This window comes from Oratosquilla oratoria, chromosome 19 (assembly GCF_046742065.1).
Source record: "Oratosquilla oratoria isolate Oo_2021 chromosome 19, ASM4674206v1, whole genome shotgun sequence".
Taxonomy (NCBI): Eukaryota; Metazoa; Arthropoda; class Malacostraca; order Stomatopoda; family Squillidae; genus Oratosquilla; species Oratosquilla oratoria.
The window spans coordinates 50754190-50761689 of record NC_134795.1 but is presented as its reverse complement, the minus strand read 5'-3'; the positions used below and the strand labels follow the sequence as shown (position 1 = coordinate 50761689).

The following is a 7500-nucleotide window of genomic DNA, read 5'->3' as shown; positions in this document are numbered from 1 at the left end:
AGACGAAGAAGAGGAAGAAGAAGAATACAGAAAAAGAAAACACGGCGTAAGTATTCGACATAGGCGTACTAACAATTAAACCAGTTTAATTCAGGGCAAAATCTCCTTCGTAGACAGCGTAATGGCTGACATCCCTAATATATACAAACACTCCTCCTTTTCCAATCCCCACTCCTCCTCTGGCCTATCAAGCACGAGAGATAAGAAGACAAAACTCACATCAACAATTGTCCAATGATAAAATCAAATAGATGGATGAGTAAATAGATAAAGTAATAGATAAATGAATAGATACATGAGAAGTTAAATCAATGGGTCATAATTATATGTTCACGATAATACGCGTGTCTGTGTGTGTGTGTGTGTGTGTGTGTGTGTGTGTGTGTGTGTGTGTGTGTGTGTGTGTTTGTGTGTGTGTCCTTCCGGAAGTGAACTCAGAGCTCATATACCTATGGGCAATGCTGTGATCTTTTACACATGACACACATCCAACCCTTGCTCAAAGGGGACAGTAACGTTGTAATGAGGACCTTTCATGCCCTGAGCGGGGGTACTGCGACTTGACGGCTCGCGACACTAACCACTATTCATGCAAGCCGTGTGTGTGTGTGTGTGTGTGTGTGTGTGTGTGTGTGTGTGTGTGTGTGTTTTTTAATGCGTGTTTGTAAGTAACATGTATGCAGCCGAGCAAGCACACGAACGTAAATATACGTTTGAGTGCGCCACACACACACACACACACACACACACACACACACACACACACACACACACACACACACACACACACACACACACACACACACACACACACACACACACACACACACACACACACACACACACACACACACACACACACACACACACACACATACGCACGCACACACACACACTGCGAAGGTTTTTTTTTACGGCAGAAAGAAATCGCTTGGCGCTAGGTAAAATAAACACTAAAATTCCAAAACAAAACCCGAACGAAAGCTAACGAACAAACACTAAAAATTCTAAATAAAAACCCGGACGAAAACTAAAGAAAAACGCAACAATATATGTACATAATAGAACACTAAAAATACATAGGCATGCATCATAATGACAATAAACAGATTGTGTGATAAACTCCTTAAACGTGAACATGCTGAACAAATATACAAGCACCTCGGGGGACAAGAATATCGTCACTGCGTACCCTGTGTGTCTTACAAGGTGACTAGATGGGGCAGAACAGAATGGCGGCTTGAGATGAAAAATTATAAATAAATAAATAATTTAATAAATAAAAATAGATTAATAAATGGAAAAATAATAGTAAATAGAAATTAAATAAGACAACATAAAATAATGGATAGAAAATAAGCTTATAAAAATGAATGAATAAATGGAAAATAAATGGAAAATAGAATTTAGATAGAAATAGATAAAGAAAAATAGAAATATAAAAAGGCAAAAACACACAAATATAAATACAAAGAAAACAGTAAAAAATGAAAAAGTATAATGAAACAAATGTATAAGATACAGAATGAAAAAAATTGATCGAATTGGTGTTCTTGTACGGAATAGTGCTTACATAAACTCGCCTCGATTCGTCAAGGAGCGTGCGTAGAAGAGATGCGCAAAGGACAGGAATGAGTCCACGATTCAAACCACGTGACCACTTTAGACACGAACTGTTCACGTGAACTTTGTTCATCAGAGGATTTTGCGAAATATTCTTAGACCCAGAGAGTCCTCTGAGATAAATAAAAACGTCTGGTGTTGACAAGAGCAAAGAAATTAAAGTTCGCCACAAGGCGAAGAGGAGAAAGGCACATGTTTTGTGTTATGTACGGACCACCGTACCCACGAATCAAGTCAGTTGATAAGATGGACAACACACGCACACACGAAGACACACACACACACACACACACACACACACACACACACACACACACACACACACACACACACACACACACACACACACACATATATATATATATATACTTATATATATATATATATATATATATATATATATATATATATATACACATACATATACCAAAGGCTTTTCCCCCTTACACGGGGGGTTGCCAAAAAGAAAAAGGCATAGAAACCACTCCCACCCATTCCATCACATACATATTCCACTCCCCTCCACCCTCCTCCTCCCTCTCTTCTTGGCACCTCCTGGATGACGGGTCATCCCTGCATCCTGTCCACTGCCCTGGGTTAGAAGCAGTGTCGTAAGACACACCACATCCACAGCAAGGCCGCTTCATTAATTCGGCGACCCCACCTCTCCGTCCCCTTATAGAGAAAAGGAGAAGACGGGGAGAAATCCCTTCGGGCTGCGTCAAATTATTTCTCATATATACTTCCTCATACCCCATCCCCCACCCACTCCCCCTCATGCATCACAGCATCATCCATACATAACCCTTCTCCATTCACTCCTATCTTCTGTCCTCTCCCGTTCTTCCTCAACAGACATTCCTCTCTTTTGTAATACCTCTTTTACCCCATCCATCCATCTCACCCTAGGACGCCCCCTCATATTCACTCCTTCCACCTCTGCCCTCAACACCTCTTTTACTAATCTTCACTAATTCTTTCCATGTGTCCAAACCATCCCAATACTCTTTCATCAACCCTATCTCCCATCTCCCTTTCCACTCCCGTTCTCCTCTTCACTTCCTCATTTCTCACTCTATCTAGCCTAGTAACCCCTATCATACTTCTCAGACATTTAATCTCAAACACATTCAAACTCCTTCTCTCTTCCTCTCTTATGTTCCCGTATAGTGATGTTGGCACAATCACTCCTTCATATAACTCCCTCTTAGCATCCATTCCCAGATGTCTATTTCTCATTACACTTTTAAATCCACTAAGACATTTACTCGCTTCTCTCAATCTACATTCTACCTCCACCCCCACTCCTCCTTTCCCTGCCATATTCGCACCCAAGTATCTAAAACTATCCACTTCCTCCAGTCTCTCTCCCTTAATACTCACTTCCAGCCTGCTGTCACTCTCTCCCCTTGTACATCTCATCACCTTACTTTTACCCACATTTATCTTCAGCTTCCTTCTTTCACACACCTTCACCAACTTCCTCAACCCCTCCTCTGATCCTGCTGCAAGCGCAGTGTCGTCAGCAAACAACAACTGGCTTATTTCCCACTTTTCTTCATTTTCTTTAATCATCTCCAACCCCTAACCTAGTACCCTTGCATTCACCTCTCGCACCACCCCATTCATGTATAGATTGAGCGGCCAGGGCGACATAACACATCTCTGACGAAGTCCCACCTTTATCTCAAACCATTCACTCTCTCCATTTCTAATCCTAATACAAACTCTACTACTCTCGTAAAAACTCTTGACTGCTCTTAACAGCTTTCCTCCTATCCCATATATCTGCAGTACCTCCCACAGTGCCTTACTGTCTACCCTGTCGTAAGCCCAAAAAACATCCTTGTCTTTTCCTATAGCTCTTTCACATATCCGTCTTACCACAAAAACTGATCCACACAACCCCTACCTGTCCTAAAACCACACTGTTATTCACCAATTACTCCCTCTGTTCCTCTCCTAATCCTCTCAATCAAGACCCTCCCATAAGCCTTTCCAACTACACTCAACAAGCTGATCCCTCTGAAACTACTACACTCACACTTGTCCCCCTTTCCCTTGTAAAGTGGAACTATACAGGCACTCCTCCAGTCCTCCGGCACTCCACCCTCTCTTAAGCAAACATTAAATAATCTCACCAGCCAGTCCACCATAACTGTACCTCCTTTCTTCAGACATTCTGCATGGCATCCATCCAACCCTGGTGCCTTACCTGCTCTCATCATCTTAACAACTGCTTTCACTTCATCTTTCCCTGTTTCTCCTCCATTTTCCTCACTCATCACTCTCATTTTCTTAGCGCTTCCCACTGCAACTACCTTTCCCTCCCTATCCTCCTTCACATTTAGCAACTCCCTAAAATACTCTGCCCACCTTCCTTTCTCTCTCTCTCTCTCTCTCTCTCTCTCTATATATATATATATATATATATATATATATATATATATATATATATAAATGTGTGTATATATATATATATATATATATACATATATAAAAATATATATATATATATATATATATATATATATATGTATAAATGTATGTATACAAATATAGTGACATTTCTCTTGTTTACCAGTATGATCTGGCATGCGATCATATAAAGCATAAAATACGTTTTTTGTGTTCGGGAAAGATCGGAAAGAAACCATCCAAACGACGTTTTCAAAAAATATAATAAACACACACACACACACACACACACACACACACACACACACACACACACACACACACACACACACACACAAAACTCGTGGCGCGGTTGGTAGAGTTCCCGGCTGCCACTACGGAGGTCAGGGTTCGAATCCCGCCCAGAGCTGAAATAATTTCAGTATCGCTGCGTTGCGTGTCGTTACTCCTACTTTCGTGGTCGGAGAGTTGGGTCTGTGTGTGTGGGTGTAAGGCCACAGCATTACCCATAGATCGGTTATATATGGGCTCTGAGCTCTCTTACGGGAGGGAAATAGCTGTCGATCACGAGTCCAACATGTGATCCAAGACCATGGCGAATCACACGCATGCGCGCACACACACACACACACACACACACACACACACACACACACACACACACACACACACACACACACACACGCGCGCGCGCGCGCCTGGTTGCTAGGCGACTACGCAAGCTGGATGAATCTTATTACCAGAGGCTTTTGTCGAAATGATTGTATACATAAACACTGCTACCGGTTTCTCTACCCGATGTCTGTGTATAGCTTCGATCAATGAAATCCTTCTCAGAGTTGGGGAAGAGATAAATCGTATTTACTTCACCTCTGACCAGGAACTGATGATGAACGCAGATGTCCAGGTGTGTTTTAGATTCCCTCTTCAGTACGAGAAAGGCGTCGGACATTTGCACGTGCTCAGAATGAACACCTTCAAGACATGTTTTTGTAAAAAGAAGACACGCTGCATCAGGAAGAGGGGGAGCTGATGCTAGTAGACGCCCCTCTGCTGTGGCCAAAAGACTTCACCTTCGAACTGTATACTTGTATAGCCTTGGCAAGTGGCAGTCACCAGGGTGGCGTGGTCATTATCATCAGCTTCCCTCTTTTGGAGAGGAGTGGATGTTGGGCACTTCAGCTATGTGTGTGTAGTTAACCACAATCTTTGATCACGTGCTGGACCCGTGATCGACAGCTGTCACCCTCCCGATTGAGAGTTCAGAGCTCATGTACGGTCCGATCTATGGCTGATGCTGTGACCTTACATCTGCTCTGGTGGCGTCATCGACAGCATGCTGGTCTCGCATTTGCTCAGTGTTGTGTTCGAGTCCCGCACTCCTCTCCGATTCCCAACACTGACTGTAACCTGCCCCAACAGTCCTTAAAGCACCTACGGCAAAGGCGACGGCTTCGGCCGCAGCCACTCAGCACCTCCTGGCGTAGTAGGCACCTCATCTTACATGTGTGCGTGCGCGCGCGCGCGTGAGTGTTTGTATAGATGAGTCTATCTCTGGAGAGGCAAGAGGCTTGGTTCAGACACTTGATATCTGTCCTCCCCCCCTCCCACCTTAGTTGAAGTGGCTTATAAGGCATGCAAGAATTGGTGTGTGTGTGTGTGTGTGTGTGTGTGTGTGTGTGTGTGTGTGTGTGTGTGTGTGTGTGTGTGTGTGTGTGTGTGTGTGTGTGTGTGTGTGTGTGTGTGTATGTGTGAGATTCACCATGGGCTTGGATCACGTGTTGTAAGGTCGTGTGTGTGTGTGTGTGTGTGTGTGTGTGTGTGTGTGTGTGTGTGTGTGTGTGTGTGTGTGTGTGTGTGTGTGTGTGTGCGTGTGTGTGTGAGATTCACTATGGGCTTGGATCACGTGTTGTAAGGTCACCTTACACGCACACAAACACCTAATTCCCCGTTCACGACAGATGGAATACCGGCTCGCAGCGCAACAATACTGAAATTATTTTAGTCCAGGTTGGGATTCGAACGTGTGCCGCTGGAGAGTGTGTGTGTGTGTGTGTGTGTGTGTGTGTGTGTGTGTGTGTGTGTGTGTGTGTGTGTGTGTGTGTGTGTGTGTATGTGTGTGTGTGATTCACCATGGTGTTTGGATCACGTGTTGGACTCGTGATCAACAGCTAATTCCCTCCCGGAAGAGAGCTCAGAGCTCGTATATGACCGATCTATGGGTAGTGCTGTGACCTTACACGCACACATACCCAATCACAGTGTGTGTGTGTGTGTGTGTGTGTGTGTGTGTGTGTGTGTGTGTGTGTGTGTGTGTGTGTGTGTGTGTGTGTGTGTGTGTATGTGCGTGTGTGTGTGTGTGTGTATTTAGGGCAAATGGCAGTCACAAAGTAACTTGAATCTAGTGCATGGCTAATCCTATTTGCACCACTGAGTAATTCGTGGTTTGGGGAGAAGTTGGGTTTAACACAAAGATTAGGACAGAATAAGACAGACAAACAAACATACAAACAATAAGAACATGAACTCTCCGCGGAGCCAACAAACCTTTTAGGGCTGTTTGTAGCGATTCCAGTAATCTGAAAATATCACAAGATTGTTGTTTTTTAAATACTTTGAGAAGTGAACATTCATTATAGAACCCAACATTATTCTCCACATTCATAATTCGAGGAAAAAACATGATTTTTTTGGTAGCATAAGTCAAATAGCATCAAACGAAATGTGATTGATTTAGTGGCAGTAAAATTCTACGATCAATCTAGACTTGGAAACATTCATGAATTTAGTTTAAAGCTAGATTTTGGGAATAGAAGAGTAAGAGATGGGAACCCTACCCTCAGTGTTGCTACTTTCCTGTGTACTACAATTTAGCAAACACACACACACACACACACACACACACACACACACACACACACACACACACACACTCTCTCACACACACACACACACACACACACACACACACACACACACACACACACACACCATCACTGACTTGGCTCCGACCTTTCGGTCACAGTAAATGCACCATCATATGAGAACAACAATGCCTAGCATTCTCTGCACATGATGTACTCAAATTAGACTAGTTCTAGAATTAACACAAATTGTATATTTTCAGTGTATTTCTGTATCGCTGTTAACTCAATAAACCGATTGATATTATTATCATTATCATTACACACACACACACACACACACACACACACACACACACACACACACACACACACACACACACACACACACACACACACACACAAGCTCTTCAGAGGTTCAATCAAGACACATGGACGGGAAATCTGCTCAGTTTGGGTCCGCGGCATTGCATGATGCGGCCCTGCATGTTTGGTTTCGTCATGCACATCGAGGCAAGCGTAGTCAACTTCTGTGTGCTGAGTTTGCACCTCTCGCTGAAGATCGTCGTCACGTGGGAACACTCAACTGACGGGG

General features: G+C 43.5%; 1 protein-coding gene across 2 annotated transcripts in view; it reads right to left on the bottom strand.

Moving 5' to 3' along the window:
* The window catches only part of LOC143035876 (uncharacterized), a 356485-nt gene that overhangs the window by 90489 nt on the left and 258496 nt on the right, over window positions 1-7500 (bottom strand). The window contains exon 2 of one of the 2 annotated variants that reach the window (XM_076202989.1): window positions 6589-6620. The exons of the other annotated variant lie outside the window; for it this stretch is intronic. The gene's annotated coding sequence lies outside the window, so the exon portion shown is untranslated. The remainder of the gene's footprint in view (window positions 1-6588; window positions 6621-7500) is intronic. 2 annotated transcript variants of the gene reach the window in all.